This window comes from Salmo salar, chromosome ssa28, assembly GCF_905237065.1.
Source record: "Salmo salar chromosome ssa28, Ssal_v3.1, whole genome shotgun sequence".
NCBI classification, from domain to species: Eukaryota; Metazoa; Chordata; class Actinopteri; order Salmoniformes; family Salmonidae; genus Salmo; species Salmo salar.
In genome coordinates, this window is record NC_059469.1 from 20,688,611 (window position 1) to 20,701,509 (window position 12,899).

At 39.5% G+C, this 12,899-nt stretch overlaps 1 long non-coding RNA gene across 1 annotated transcript; it reads right to left on the reverse strand.

Annotated features, from left to right (window-relative positions):
* Nucleotides 1–1,644: 1,644 nt before the first annotated feature.
* On the reverse strand, nucleotides 1,645–4,276 carry LOC106589672 (uncharacterized). Its single transcript, XR_001324873.2, has 2 exons — nucleotides 4,205–4,276; nucleotides 1,645–2,051 (listed from the first exon to the last, which is right to left on the reverse strand). It is a non-coding gene; the product is annotated as an uncharacterized lncRNA (long non-coding RNA).
* Between the last annotated feature and the right edge of the window lie 8,623 nt (nucleotides 4,277–12,899).

The window sequence follows — 12,899 nt, forward strand, 5'->3', positions numbered from 1 at the left end:
TTCTAGTTGCCTCTGATTGGGAGTCCTATAAACAGGTGTGTGTTTTTCTTTGTGGTTGTGGGTAGTTGTTTGTGAGCACTGCTTTTGTTTAGCCTGCCACACTGTTCTTGTCGTGAGTATTGTTTATTGTTTTTTCCTGTGGATGCTTTGCTCATGTTTTAATAAAAAGATGAGTATCCACATTCCCAATGCATATTGGTCCTCCCTTAAACACAACGACATTATCTGTGACAGTAAACAGTTCACTGGCTGGCTGCTGCAGACTGACATTTACCGACCGTTGGGACAAACTATCCACAAGTTGCTTAGTAAGCTGGATGTAATATTGGATGATGGCCCTCGACAATGCTGCACACTTTGAGAAGAACAAGGCCATCTGAGAGGCCCATTATGTGGCAGCACAGGGCCAATGCAGGGTAGAGGCAGATAATATGAACTTACATCGTTATACCTTTGCTATGAGTTGGACCCTAGATGGAGGGGCCAGTGAGCTATCGAGACACCCAGCTGAACCCTAGGATGGAGGGGCCAGTGAGCTATCGAGACACCCAGCTGAACCCTAGGATGGAGGGGCCAGTGAGCTATCGAGACACCCATACTGTCATCACTGATGCAGCACCTGTGTGTTGGGAGTTTGTGGAGAGGTCCGCTTCTCCACTGTGGCCTTTGTCACACCGAGACTAGGGGCTAAGACATGCACACATTCCTCTGACAGTTTGCAGTCAGAGGAAATGCATGCCTCTTAAGATGCAACAGGAGTGAAAGAGGGAGAAGGACAGGAGACAGAGAACTAGTTCTCCGCTGTGGCTTTGTGTCAGACCTAAAGACCCAGAACGCACACATACACATTTGTACTGGAGTGAATGAGAGAGAGGAAGGCTGGATGAGAGACAGTGAGGTGTGGAAGATTTACTACAGTGCCGTGGGACAATATGATGCAGATTGCCATCTAGTGGCCATCTGGTAATACGGTAGTAGACTATTGTAGTACTCATTATTTAGTCCACACATTGATTTTTATTTAACAAGGTAAGTGTTAAAAAAATTCCTGCTTGAGAGTAATGATTAAATAATTCTACCCTAACTTTAGGGATATGGTCTATATAGCCTATAGAATGAGTAACTAAAGGGTTAAGCATAAGTCTCATAAGATTGCCTAGGATAGGAGAGGAATGGGGGTCTGTGGGTTTAAGTAAACATCAATAACTGTTATACTGTGGTTGACCTGACCTAGCTACCACTCTGAGAGTTTATGATCTGAGAGGGAGTACCCCTCGAGGTTTCCCTGATCTCAGAGATATGAAACTGTCAGGTGGGTAAGAATTTACGGTTTTGAGAGTTCTGGGGTCGAACAATTAACTCTCCTTAGTGTAGTGTGTAATGTGTGTGCGTAAATAAGGAGCCTGGTATATAATGATGTCTCTGTACAATGAACTGGAGAGCGCTCTCCTGAATAAACAATTCCGATTCTTGTAAGCTGGGCCTCTGTCTGTGTTATTAAACCAGAATCTTACACATTCTGGATGGCAGACTGAGTATTTTAATTGAAGTTAACATTGAGAACATAATTCTCATAACAGTAAGTCAGTTAAGAAGACATTCTAATTTACAATGACGGCCTACCAAAAGGCATAACACTGTACAGAAAGTCAATCAATATTTATTCAGCGCACAACCAATCATCTCTTAAATAATTATGAATAGATCCACCATTGAGCACAAAAACAACACTTGTTACAGAATATTTTACATAAAAATAACATCTGTCAGACAAACCATGCCTGACAACATGATCCAATAAGACAGAAAAATAGAAGAACATTTAAAGGCTGTGGACATTGTGAACTGCAGTCAAGGGTGTGTGAAAGAATCAATGATTTGACGACAGGATCACGTAATCATTTCAAGGACATGAAGGGCAAGGCTCCTGCTCTTTTGGTTTACTGACGGTGTCCAAACTCGTGCCTTCATACATGACCTTGTTCTTGATGCCATCCTGGATCAACCTTTGCTGCATACGAAGCTGGGCATTGGTAATTCTACAGTAGATCCTGAGAGCGCCAGCAGAAATAGACCATCAGTTAATACACAGGGACCTGCATAGGGGTATAGGCAGGGGCGGAAATCCCGGGGGGGACGGGGGACACACGACCCCCCCATCCTGGGAAAAATATGATTTGTCCCCCCCAATATATCACTGAAACATAACTATGTAATTTAAATAATATTAATAATACGCAATGAAAGCAATTGTGCTGATTATAGACACTTAATAGCGCGTTTTTAAGTTTCAAAAGATTGCGACCCCCCCACCCTTTGCCTCACAATGGTTTGATCCACTGCCAGTTCCTTAGTTGGCAGGGTAACAGAGGGGTGGTATCCACTGTCTGAAAGGCACTCAATGAACGTAACTGACGTGAGGTTAATCCAGTCAATCGCGCACACACACTAGCTAAATATGCAGAGCTTGCGGGCAAATATTAACTATTAAGCTAGCTAGTACCTATTCCATTTATGTGGCCTCGTCAAAGATGGAATCTTTGCTATCGTGTATTTATTCCAAGATCAGCATGCAGATGATGTAAGTTAGTGCTTCAAAGTCCCTGTGATAAGGTTAGCGATAAACTGAAGTCCAAACTGAACAGAACTACACTCTCTTCTACCATTGTCTTAAATATATTTAATGGTCTCATTGCAAAAGCTAAATTGTCGCAAGGGAACTTTTATTTATTTATTTTATTTCTCCTTTATTTAACCCGGGTAGCAAAGATTATAGCAAACACCACTGAAACGGAATTGGTGCTCGCTAGCTTTGCAAATTCAGCTATTGTTGGAAGCCAGCCAATATGAAACAAACTATTAAAATTACAAAAGGTTGCAGCATATGTTGTGTAAATGGTGAACTCATACAGCTGTCAACTCTTGTCATTTTAATCCGTATCACATTTGCTAGCTACCTTTTAGATCGAAGCCCAAATAGAATGATAAAAGATAAGATGATAGAAGCCCATCTCCTACTGTAAATAACCTACACACTGTGTGTGTGTGTAGCCAGCCAGCCAGGTAGAAAAATGGCCGAAAATTAAAAGAACGACATCAGAGTATTTTTCAGTACACCAAAACGCAAAGTAAGAACCCTAGTAGCCTAATATCTCAAAGACTAGTTGATAAAATGTTCATAAGAAAGAAATGAAATTCTAATGGAAATGTTTCACAATGATGTCATTAGGCAGAGCAGGCAACAGATGGCACACAGACAGCAGAGTTGGGGACAGATATGCAGGGACAGACTGGCAGAGACAGGGAGTCTCGGGTAAGTTTGTTGAGTCTTTGTTTGGCAACATGAAAGGTTCTCAATTTTTTTGACTTGTAAAATAGGAACATCATTGGAAAATGCCATGGATACCCCCACTCTCAACTTAAACTGGTGACTGAACTAAGATTTGTTAAAGGCAATGGTATTGCTGTTGTGATTAGTTGTGTAGTTTTGGGTACCGGTAGTTAGGAGTACGGCAAACACCTTATTTCTTTGGTTCCTCAATATACATTTACCATATTACAATGTAGTCTATGTGTTACAGCACTACTTTTGGTGTCCCCCTCAGGAATTGCTCTTGAGAAAATTTCATGTAATTGTCCCCTCCAAAGTTGATATCAGATTTTCGCCCCTGGGTATAGGCTGTATAGGGGTATATGCTTCAAAGGGGTGTAGGCTGTATTGGCTGCATAGGGGTATAGCCGTATTGGCTGCATAGGGGTATAGGCTGCCATGGGGTATAGGCTGCCATGGGGTATAGGCTGCATAGGGGTTGTTGTACTACACAAATAGATGAGAACATCTCATGAATATGCTGAATAAATATTCTAACATGAGACAATAATAAAGTTGTCACCCCGCCTGTGTTTTGGTAAAAAGCAGAAGTATGGGCCTGGAGAAAAGTAATCACTCTCAAATTCACAGACAGAGCTATGGATGCAAGGACCGCAAAAGTATAGTTTTAACAATGTTTTGAGGCTATACAGTGTGTTTACACTGTTTTAGTCCAATGTTTGTAAACAATCTTATATTTCAAGAATCAGTGGGTCTATATCATTAATTTGTAAGAATGGAAAAAGCAAATAAGGATTCTCACTTTTAATGGACATCAACTAGCCAACAAGTAGGCTAAGCTTATAAATCATCAACACTGACTTCAAAACCTACCATGATCCCAGTGTGGTAAGCATGAGTCCTGCAAAACCTATGTCAAAGGACCGCTTCACTCGACCTGTGAATGACAAATTAAAGGCATGTGTAAGAAATGGAGAAATACTGTCAGAAGCCATAGAGGAAGAGATAAAGGAGAGGATTTACTCTGCCCAAAATCTGTGCTTGTGAGATAAGCCCTTTTTTGTTTGGAGGTCTATGAGAGAGTGTTTTATTACATGAGGCTTATTTGATTGAAAATAAGTTTCATAATACCAGTCAAAAGTTTGGACACACCTACTCATTCAAGGTTTTTTCTTTATTTTACTATTTTCTACATTGTAGAAAAATAGTGAAGACATCAAAACTATGAAAGAACACATATAGAATCACGTAGTAACCAAAAAAAGTGTTCAACAAATCAAAATATATTTTAGATTCTTCAAATAGCTTGATGACAGCTTAGCACACTCCTGGCATTTTATTCAACCGGCTTCACCTGGAATGCTTTTCCAACAGTCTTGAAGGAGTTCCCACATATGCTGAGCACTTGGTTGGCTGCTTTTCCTTCATCTGTGGTCCATCTTATCCCATCTCCATTAGGTTGAGGTCGGGTGATTGTGGAGGCCAGGTGATCTGATGCAGCACTCCATCACTCTCCTTCTTGGTCAAATAGCCCTTACACAGCCTGGAGGTGTGTTGGGTCATTGTCCTGTTGAAATACAAATGATAGTGGGACTAAGCACAAACCAGATGGAATGGCGTATCGCTGCAGAATGCTGTGGTAGCCATGCTGGTTAAGTGTGCCTTGAATTCTAAATACATTTCAGACACCGTCACCAGCAAAGCACCCGGATCCAAAAATCTGTCCCTGTCTTCCTAAGGTAACAAGCCAAAAACCGTGCACGGGCGGGTCATAGACTTGTTAATTAAAGACCTGTCCCCTGAAATTGGGGTTCCATAAGAGGCCGGTAAATATCTAAGGTCGACAGAGGCGGTGACGGAATCCAACCTACATTGCTTTTCCCAGCCTACAAAACGAAGGTCAGTAAATCTTTATTCACGGATTTGGGGAATTGATGTCTAGGCTACATTCAGATAAATATTTGAATGATTCTTGTGTGGTTTGGACATTGATCTCTAGATCTGATTGCGCATTCTAACCTGGTGACCTATCTTTAGAATGTTGTGTAGAGAACCCTGATATAGGTAGTCTTCTATGCAATTGGAAGATAGGAATCGGGCGTAGTAGGAGGAAGAGATACACACAGAGAGTAGTAGCAACACATAGACACATTGGGAAATTTCCACGGGGGTAAGAACATAATTACGTGTGAGATAGATATATGGATCAGTCAAAAGTCATAACAAACAACGGAAAAATGGGCTGTTAACCAGGGCCTTACAACCTCTGGGAAATAGCTTATTGTTGTATACATGTGAGACGAGACCTAATAATCTATCAAAAGGCATACAAATAATTATTCTAAGATCCTAGAGGAAATGAATCAGAGTTTTGAAAGCACACACATAGAATAAGATAATTATTTGCGTGTGAGATAGATATATTGATCAGTCGAAAGTCGCAAGAAACGACATAAAAAAGTATAACTTATAGTCGTATACGTGTGAGATTTAAATAATATATCAGGATTCATACAAATAATTATTCAAAAATTCTAGGAAAGATTAACAATATTTATTTATCAACATAGTTTAAAGGATAATAACGGTAGAAAGCACATACATAGAGGGTAATAGAATGCACACATAGATTGTGAGGAGAAGCATAATAAAAACAATAGTAATTGAACGAACATGAGTAGTAAATCCTCTCAGACGGAGAGGACTCCCAAGACCCCCACAGAGACACAGAAAGGAGAACAGGATTTAGCAAACTTATAGAGAAAGTGGATAGAGGTGGAGAAAGTCGAGAAAAGTGGATAGAGACAGTCAAAAGAAAGGGGGAGAAAGATGCTTTAACTATAACAAAACGGGTCATTTCGCTAGAGATTGTGAGGCACCGTGTAAACACTGCAATGAAGTAGGTCATAATCACCGAAACTGTAAAAAGAGTGAACCGGTTGAGGTAGAGCATCTAACAGTAACTGTCGGGGTAACAGTGTTCAAGAAAAAAAAAAAAAAATGGATAGGAATAAGGCAAGTACATGTTTCAACTGTCAGAATGGGCATTATGCAAGGAGTGTAAGGCTCCCTGTAAACATTGTGACCGAGTAGTACACAACCACCGAAATTGCGGCCCTAAGCAATAGCATTGGTGGTTCAGTGGTAGAATTCTCGCCTGCCATGTGGGAGGCCTGGGTTGGTATCCTAGCCCATGCACCAGGGGACTACATTTTAATTTAATTATTGTTATGTTTTGACTGGAACGATATGGTTGTTAGTGTTTGTTTAAGAAAGAAACCGAACATTTTGATAGCTTGTTTAGTTTAAATTGAAAGACTAATTCATTCAAAATAATAGCGAGGCGAATTCGACAAAGTACGTTGTTTGTGGTCTAAATGGCCTGCTGAAAGGATATATAGAGAATGGAAGTTGTATTTGAATGACGGAATCAAGGAAAAGGCAGTTACCTAAATCTAATGAATTATAAGGAGCGGATGGGTAATTGCGATAGAATTGTAACCACCGAAAGGTGTTTATTTTTATGCTAAAAGAGTTGAAAGAAGTATTTTATAGATATGGCGATTTACATGGTATTTTTTAAGTCTTGGACATTTCATAAGAGTGAAGCCGAAAGAGAGGATAAAGTTGTAACATTGGTTTTAATCTTACGATAGAGGTAAGGCAGAAAGTTGTTTGAAAAGAGGTCATATTTTCCCCTACGGGTTAAAAGAGGAGAGTTGGTTGTGAGCGCTGGACTATATGTGGCTGGAAGCGATTCTGGTGGGAATAATGGAATCGCAAAAGTTCGGTGATAAATTCTGGTTATTGATTCGTGGTTTGATTGTTTAGTAACACCAGTGAATTGAACAGGAAGTGAATGTAAGCTAACATTATAATCTGTTTCCATTGCATGGAAAAATGTCAAGCCAGTAAAGTGAATTGCAGGTTGAGTTAATTTTAATTTTACAGGGACGGTGCACATTAAACACAGTTGTGTGTATAATGGCAGGGTATTCCTAGCAAACAGAATGGGCCTGTTTGCAGACAAACTGAAGGGGTTTTAAGGTTTTAAGCAAGCTTGGGTCCAATTAATCAAATAGTACGTTAAATAGGGGAGTTTCATATAGTTGAAGTACAGGATTGTATCCAAGGGTAGTGTATGTTCAATTAAGTACACATAACCGTCGAGGAAGTTTAAAACGAATGATTAATGATTTGAGGATGAACAGTGGAGTTATTATTAGGTTTTGTTTGTAATCAACGTTTGGGTTTCTGAAGCGGTGTAGTATAAGGAATGATGACCAAATGTTCGTGGTTATTTTATGGAAAAAGGAGCGCTTAGTTGTCTCTCGTTGGAAAAATTCCTAGGGACAGGATATCTTAAATGACAATATAATATTTTACCAATGTTTTCTAATTTTAATTAGTGGTGCTGACTTGACTGCCGGTTATTGAAGGGAAACGATTTCATGAACATCAACGCCATAGTAAAACGCTGTTTTTGGATATAAATATGAACTTGATAGAACTAAAAATGCATGCATTGTCTAACATAATGTCCTAGGAGTGTCATCTGATGGAGATTGTCAAAGGTTAGTGCATCATTTTAGCTGGTTTTATGGTTTTGGTGACGCCTGTCTTTGAATTGACAAACATTACACACAGCTATTGTCAATGTACTCTCCTAACATAATCTAACTTTATGCTTTCGCCGTAAAACCTTTTTGAAATCGGACGACGTGGTTAGATTAAGGAGATGTTTATCTTTCAAAGGGTGTAAGATAGTTGTATGTTTGAAAAATTTGAATTTTGATATTATTTGGTTTCAAATTTGCCGCTCTTGAAATGCACCTGCTGTTGATAGGGTGCACCACGGGTGGCACGCTAGCGTCCCACATAGCCCCAAGAGGTTAAAGGGGTATACACACATGGTATTTTGGAAGTTTTATTTTCTGAGTTATAATTAAACACGTGAATTATTTTTATAAGGGAAGTTCCGGGAACCTGAGATACAATATGTAGATAAAGTTGGACGATTTTTCTTTAATTTGTCTAAATCTATGAAGAAACCCTTCTGTGAAGGAGTGGTATGACTTTTGATCTCTATTATGGCTCTCCTGTGGGGTCTGATCAGCCGCATAGGAGGGCCATTTGGATAAGGAAGAAAAAGGGTCACTTGTGATACTAACTTTAAGGAAATTTGTAGAACTGATCATTAGGATGGAGTTTAAAGTTCTTAGACATATCTGTAATTTAAGCACATGAGACGGCAGTGCAAGATATTGAAGACAACAAGGCTGTGAAATTGATATAATAAGAATTATATTTTGTTATTGAACTAGGTTATTATAAAATTAGCAATAATAAGTTTAAATAATGGTAGACTTATTTTAAGTATTTAGGATATAATTTAAGTCTGAAGGAGTAAGAACAAATGAGGAAAAGATTTTGATTGTTCAACTTCTGGACATCAGACAGTGGAAAGATTGTCTGCTCCATTGGTTATGAAACAGGGGATGTCAGTAGAGTAGGCATGCATTCCAATCCTGAACTCCAGGTTATGTATAGAATAACCTGTTGAATAATTTTGTTGAATGTGGTTGTCACCCCCACAGAAAGCCGAGGCCATAAAATAGATTACTCCCACCTTTGAAGACTTGGTGGAGGGGGGTGTAATTAGAGAAAGTGATGCATAGTGCAATTCTCCAAGGTTTTGGCCAAGAGAGCAGCCCCAGTTTGGAATTCTGCCATAAGAGGAATGGTAACCACTTCTGGTAAACCTATTACACATGCTCAGTTGATTTTGAACTTATTAGATGATGTACTTTTACCAGAGAAGTTAGCTATTTGTAAGTGTGAGGTTCCTATTAAAGAGAAGGATAAAATTAGCAATGGCAACAGAAAGGCAGATGAAGAAGAGAAAAAGCTAAGCTTTAAACCACAGACACCCTGTAACGTCCGTTGTTGGAATGAGACCAAGGCGCAGCGTGGGTTGGGTTCATCATACTTTAATATAAACGGTGAACCAGAAAAAACCAAAACAAGAAGCAACACAACGAACGAACAGTTTCGCACGCTACTCACAGCAATGCAAAAACAACTTTGTACAAAAGACAGGTGGAAAAAGGGCTACCTAAGTATGGCTCCCAATCAGAGACAACGATAGACAGCTGTCCCTGATTGAGAACCATACCAGGGCAAAAACCAAAGAAATACAAAATATAGATAGGGAACATAGAATGCCCACCACAACTCACGCCCTGACCAAACCAAAATAGAGACATAAAAAGGAACTCTAAGGTCAGGGCATGACACACCCACACAGCAATATTTGAAAGAGCAAGTGAACATAGACAAAACCCTACTAAAAGTTAGTCAGTCTAGAGCACCAGTTAAGGACATTTAAAAATTGCAAAAGTTAGGAGCGGTCTATTAACCTGTTTGGGCTAGGGGGCAGTATTGAGAATTTTGGAAAAAATATGTGCCCATTTTTAACTGCCTCCTACACCAACTCAGAAGCTAGAATATGCATATTATTGTTCAGGTTTGGATAGAAAACACTCTAAAGTTTCTAAAACTGTTTGAATGGTGTCTGTGAGTATAACAGAACTCCTATGGCAGGCAAAAACCTGACAAGGTTTCATGCAGGAAGTGGCCTGTTTGACAAGGAGTCGTGCGTCTTGCATCTGTTTATTGAAGAGTAAGGATCTTAGCTGTAACGTGACAATTCCCAGGGCTCCAATAGGCTCTCAGGACCCGGGAAAATCATGAAGGTTGACGAGGCAGCCTCAGGCTGAAACAGATTATCACCTTATCCAAGTGTCCCATTAGGTGACAATGGAATGAGGCGCGTCGCGATTAGCCCCCGTGGAGTATTTTAATTCGGCTGTTTAGTTTATTGCAGATTCCCGGTCGGAATATTATCGCTTTTCTACGAGATAAATGGCATAAAAATTGGTTTTAAACAGCGGTTGACATGCTTCGAAGTACGGTAATGGAATATTTAGACATTTTTTGTCACGCCATGCGCACGACCGTGGATTACCATTCGTATAGTGTCTAGAACGCACGAACAAAACGACGCTATTTGGATATAACTATGGATTATTTGGGACCAAACCTACATTTGTTATTGAAGTAGAAGTCCTGGGCGTGCATTCTGACGAAGAACAGGAAAGGTAAGAACATTTTTCTTATAGGAAATGTTATTATGGTGAAGGCTAATCTTGCCGGGTGTCTAAATAGCTAGCCGTGATGGCTGGGCTATGTACTTAGAATATTGCAAAATGTGCTTCATCCGAAAAGCTATTTTAAAATCGGACATATCGAGTGCATAGAGGAGTAATGTATCTATAATTCTTAAAATAATTGTTATGCTTTTTGTGAACGTTTATCGTGAGTAATTTAGCAAACTGTTAGTAAATTCCCGGAAGTTTGCGGGGGTATGCTTTTTCTGAACGTCACATGCTAATGTAAAAGCTGTTTTTTGATATAAATATGAACTTGATTGAACAGACATGCATGTATTGTATAACATAATGTCCTAGGTGTGTCATCTGATGAAGATCATAAAAGGTTAGTGCTGCATTTAGCTGTGGTTTGGGTTTTGGTGACATTATATGCTAGCTTGAAAAATGGGTGTCTGATTATTTCTGGCTGGGCACTCTCCTGACATCATCTAATGTTTTGCTTTCGTTGTAAAGCCTTTTTGAAATCGGACAGTGTGGTAAGATTAACGAGAGTCTTTAAAATGGTGTAAAATAGTCATATGTTTGAGAAATTTAAGTAATAGCATTTCTAAGGTATTTGAATATCGCGCCTCGGGATTCCGCTGGCTGTTGAGTAGGTGGGACGCAAGCGTCCCACCTAGCCCATAGAGGTTAAACACACATGGGGCAGGGAATATGAGACTAATATCTGGAAATGGAGTGCACGGTGGGGTGTTGAACGGAATAAGGATATTCCCTCATGTATGTTGGGGATAGTAGTAACTATACAAAATGTAACTAGTAATGACATGCAATTGAAGTATATGGCATGCGCTGATGAGTATGGCAAGGATACCTGCATATCATTTCAGTTGACAGACACTACAGTGAAATACCCCGTAGTAAATCCGTTAGTAGGAATTGATAATTCAGGTGGAAAAACATTTGGTTCCACTAGTCTACCTGATATGAAGGATTTCCTTCAAGAAAGGAACCAAGGGGAGATAGAAGGAATACCAGATGAAAATCTCTGGTTAAAACCTTTTAGGGACAGACGTTTCGCTAGCGGAACGCCTCACCAATATGGTAGAGCGTGGCGTGAAATACAAATACTTCAAAAATCCTATTACTTCAATTTCTCAAACATATGACTATTTTACACCATTTTAAAGACAAGACTCTCGTTAATCTAACCACATTGTCCGATTTCAAAAAGGCTTTACAGCGAAAGCAAAACATTAGATTGTCAGGAGAGCACCCTGCCAAAAAAAATAAAGAAAAAAAAAAATAACAGCCATTTTCAAAGCAAGCATATGTCACAAAAACCAAAGCCACATCTAAATGCAGCACTAACCTTTGATGACTTCATCAGATGACACTCCTAGGACATTATGTTATACAATACATGCATGTTTTGTTCAATCAAGTTCATATTTATAAATATATAGTAAACTTCCGGTGAATTTACTAAATTACTGATCATAAACGTTCACAAAAACCAAATTATTTTAAGAATTATAGATACAGAACTCCTTTATGCAATCGCGGTCAGATTTTAAAATAGCTTTTCGGCGAAAGCACATTTTGCAATATTCTGAGTAGATAGCTCGGCCATCACGGCTAGCTAATTTGACACCCACCAAGTTTGGTGCTCACTAAACTCAGAATTACTATAAGAAAAATTGGATTACCTTTGCTGTTCTTCGTCAGAATGCACTCCCAGTACTTCTACTTCAACAACAAATGTTGTTTTGGTTCCAAATAATCCATAGTTATATCCAAATACCGCCGTTTTGTTCGTGCGTTCAGGTCACTATCCGAAGGGTAACACGCGAGCGCATTTCGTGGCAAAAAAGGTCAAAATATTCCATTACCGTACTTCGAAGCATGTCAAACGCTGTTTAAAAACTTTTCTCGTAAAATAGCGATAATATTCCAAACGGGCAACGTTGTATTCATTCAGAGAGAGAAAGAAAAACATGGAGAAGTCTCGTGAACGCGCATCTCAGTCTCACTGTCCCCAGGCTGACCACTCACAAACTCTGCTCCTATACTTTGCCCAGAGACAGCAGACACCCCATTCCACTTTCTGGCGGCTTTGGAGAGCCAATGGAAGCCTTAGAAAATGTCACGTTACAGCACAGATGCTGTATTTTCGATAGAGATGCAACAGAAGGACAACAAATTGTCAGACAGGGCACTTCCTGTATGGAATCTTCTCAGGTTTTGCCCTGCCATATGAGTTCTGTTATACTCACAGACACCATTCAAACAGTTTTAGAAACTTTAGAGTGTTTTCTATCCAAATATACTAATTATATGCATATTCTAGTTTCTGGGCAGGAGTGGTAACCAGATTAAATCGGGTACGTTTTTTA